The sequence below is a fragment of the Convolutriloba macropyga genome, chromosome 11 (assembly GCF_964194025.1).
Source record: "Convolutriloba macropyga chromosome 11, txConMacr16.3, whole genome shotgun sequence".
Lineage (NCBI taxonomy): Eukaryota > Metazoa > Xenacoelomorpha > Acoela > Convolutidae > Convolutriloba > Convolutriloba macropyga.
The window spans coordinates 12,764,224-12,768,260 of NC_134478.1; the positions used below are offsets into that span (position 1 = coordinate 12,764,224).

At 35.8% G+C, this 4,037-nt stretch overlaps 2 protein-coding genes across 2 annotated transcripts in view; both read right to left on the reverse strand.

The window, feature by feature from the left end:
• The window catches only part of LOC142349543 (coatomer subunit zeta-1-like), a 116,062-nt gene that overhangs the window by 72,086 nt on the left and 39,939 nt on the right, over window positions 1–4,037 (reverse strand). The window lies entirely within an intron of this gene.
• The window catches only part of LOC142349538 (tuberin-like), a 494,816-nt gene that overhangs the window by 27,593 nt on the left and 463,186 nt on the right, over window positions 1–4,037 (reverse strand). The window lies entirely within an intron of this gene.

Here is a 4,037-nt window from a genome sequence, read left to right on the forward strand (position 1 = left end):
CATAACTATATACCAGCATAAAATTCTTAACAGCATAAAATGAGCAGCCGCGATTTGCAGTTCTTGACTTAAAAACATGATGTAAAGCGCTTAATTTGGCGGAAAACAGCTTCCATAGTTCTCTCAAATACTATAAAAACTGAATCAAAGTATCATAAACAAAAGACATCCGCGTGATCAAATTGGACGGTATAAAATTCGATTCGAATCATATTCACTAGTTGAAATGATTTGGTAAAGCGTCATAAATACTCATAATCACGCCTAATAGCGTACGGGAAACGTAGAAAAAAAATAAAAGGATACATTTTTTGCTCGAATTAGTGCACACATTACTCAGTGAATAACATGAAGGAGAGAAAAAACTTTCAGTATTTCAATATCGAGAAAAATTTTTATCCCGGGGAACGGATCAGATTTATTTCAATTCTTTTTATATATTCAATTTTGCTTCCCTGGTTGGTTGCCGTTATTTGGGTTTAGGTTGTTGTCAAAAGAATAGGAGTCGGTCACGGTTAACCGTTACAGCCAATAAGCAATAAAAAGCAAAGAATAACAACTACGTTTGAATCAAATTGCTTTCAAGAAAAGCCCGGGCCTCAATTATACCTCAATTTAGCCTGGAGTTGGTATAATGTCAAGCAAGGGGTTAAAATGATGGTATAAGAGATTGCTATAGACCACTTCTAAGACTAAAAATGAAAAGATGAAACCATTTTTGCGCACTTCTCATTTGACATTAAACTGAAGCTACAGAAGCGAGCGTTTCAAACTCTGAAATAGCAACACTTAGATTACGCGAAAATTGTAAAGCCAAGCGTGAAAAAGTCACTTGAAAAGTATAAAAATCACCAATTTCTTGGATAAAAGTTGCCCTGAAAGCTCAACTCGGGCACGTCATTGACAAATTTTCAGGTTCTACCCGCTCCAAAATTATGGTAATAGCTAAAGTGACCGAAGAATTGCCGCTGCAAACACAAAAGGACATGGCTTTCGAATCTGGGCTAACGAGTTATCATTGAAAAACTGATAGTGGTAATTTTTGTGAGAAGTGTGGTGAAACATCACCGCTAAAAATAGCAAAAGTGCATCAAAATGCATACAAAAAAACACTAGAAGTCATACATTCGACGCTAAAAATGGAACACAATTTCTTGCGCCCACAATGTTATAGGGTCTAATAAGGAGGCGCAATACTCTAAAAATGAACCTGTACTGGATTCGAACCAGCATTATTACTTGCAAGTCTAGCGTTCCGTTCACTCCACAAACTGGTCTTTAAATCTCCCGCAACAACAACCTACTCAAAATATTTAATTATAATAAACTTTTCCATGATTTTCGAAACTTATAATTCAATCTTTATCTGCTAGCTCGGATTGTTCGCCATTTCTCTCTGTATTTCTGAGTAATCGAAAAACAATTTATTATCAGAGGTTTTCTTTAACACCGAAAACCGGAAACAACTCGAATTTTAGCCAATCAGAATCGAGATACGGATTTAATGCTCTGTGACACATTTAGCTGCAGCACAACTTCGTTTTTACTTTGTGTTTACTCAACGCAACAAAGGTAATCCGTTAAAATTATTGTGTGATTTGAGTCCACATTAAAAATTCGACATTTGTTTTTGCCATTCCAGGTTCCAGACGTTCTGAAGAAAAGTCAACAATGTTTTTATCCCAATCACCATCTTTCCCCAACATCATTCCAAAGAGTAACTAACTGTAATTAATTTAATGACAAACAAAATAAAATTAACAAAACACTCCCTTTTGCTTTAGAACCTCCGATTTCTCTCAAAAACAACAGCAACCGGATTACAGAAAACTATGGTTATCAAAATAAAAATAGAGCTGTATAACTGTTTTAAATCCAAATTGTTAAACCAAATAAAATTTGAAAACGAGAGCCATCAAAGCTTGTTTAGTATTTTTGAGCACACCCCCCCTCGATGTTTTCTATGCCCCAATTACAAATCATGTGTTGCTAAATTGCAACTTACTCATGAAAAAATTAGCACGTCCGCTTGGGGAACGTAGTCGATATGTTTTCCACATATTTGGGAGGTGGAAACAAATAAGGTCCTATTTTCTCAAAGTTTTTATGTTAATCATTTGAAGTGAGAGTTGAGCAGTGAGTTGTGAGTTGAGTTGAGAGTGAGTTGAGTTAGGTATTGAGGTGAATGGTGAGTTGTGTGTTGAGTTCAGTGGTGCGTTGAGTGTTGAGTTGAGCAATGATTTGAGTGTTGAGTTGAGTGTTGAGTCAAGAATTGAGTTGTGTGATGAGTTGAGAGTTGAGATGTGTGTTGAGTTGAGCACTGAGTTGAGTGTCGAGCTGAGAGTTGAGGTGAGTTTCGAGTTGAGTGTTGAGTTGTGTGTTACGTTGAGTATTGAGTTGAGTGTTGAGTTGAGCATTTAGTTGTGTGATGAGTTGAGAGTTGAGTTGTGTGTTGGGTTGAGAGTTGAGTTGTGTGTTGAATTGAGATTTGATTTGAGAGTCGAGTTGAGTGTTGAGTTAAGTGTTGAGTTGGGAATTGAGTTGAGTGGGGAGTTGGGTGGTGTTTTGAGTGGTGAATTGAGTTTTGAGTTCGCAGTTGAAAAGAGAATTGAGTTGAGCGATGAGTTATCTGTTGAGGTGAGTGGTAAATTCTGTGTTGAGTTCAATAGTGAGTTGAGTGTTGAGTTGAGCACTGAGTTGAGTGTTGAGTTGAGAGTTGAGTTGTGTGTTAAGTTGAGAGTTGAGTTGTGTATTGAGTTGAGAGTTGAGTTCTCTTTGAGTTGAAATTCGAGTTGAGTGTTGAGTTGCGTGTTGAGTTGAGCATTAGAATGTGTGTTGATTTGATAGTTGATAAGATAGCACAAAATAAGAAAAGATTAATTCCGTCTTAGCATAACGATACTTAATCTCTCGTGTGTGTTTAATTATAGTCTCTGATCAGAAGTCAGTTCGGTCTGGAAAGTCTGATCAGAGGTCAGTTCGCTCTGAAAGGTCTGATCAAAGTCTGTATATAGTCTGGACAATGGTCTGAATCTGAGTCTTCTCATAAGCGCACTTTAGTTTGGACCAGAGTCTTGGTACCGTCTGATCACAAGTTATCTTGGTCTGGAAACTCTGATCAGAGGTCATTCCTTTCTCAATAGTCTGATCATAGCTCAATTTGGGTTCGGACCTCAACCTGGGAACCTGGGAAATCATCGACACGAAATCATGAAGGAAGGAGTTGCAATATTGGTGAACAACTAGTATTTCCAGGTAAAGTTTTTTATTTTATAAAATTTATTCGAAAAAAAGATGCTATTCAATGGAATTGAGTGCTATTTCTCTTTGTCGGCATTTATTAAAATTTTTAACTTTTTGGAAAAATTGCAAGGAAAAGTGGTTAAGGGAAAAATGATCCGGGACTTTTTTTTTCAGCTTGGACTTTAGAATGGTGATCACGAATTTTCCAAATAGAGATGCGGAAAAAGATAAAAAAAAGAAGCGGAAACAAAACGTTGGAGTAGAGAGAGGTTGCTATTTTTGAAGAAGCAATAACACTTTAAGCTCTTAAAATTTCTTTTAATTATTTTTGCTGATTTATAATTGATTGAGGATACTAAATTTCATATAATTATTTTCAATTATAATCGATTTTATGTTCCAAATTGGCAAATATAATCTGTTATAATCACAAATTTTTTTGGTCATTTTAATTAATTATAATGATGTAAAAAAGAAGTTTTTGGCTGCGGGCTCGAACTTGGGCATCTCTTATAACCCCTTCTCATGTTCTTTCTTGCTCCTCAAGGCTACATTTCTCTACCCAAGTATACGTTGAACAAGTAGAGCTTTTGGTCAAGCTATCTCAAGCTTATCTTATGCACAATCTACATTAAGTTTTCCTCTCCCAATTTTCTAACATACACGTTGAATAAGTAGAACTAGTGTCGAATTTATATTTTAAACAAATTACAATTTACATTAGTTTTACATTTATCTTGACAATTTTCCCCGGGAAAAATTTGATCCGCGTATCCTGTAAAAGAATTAAGTTA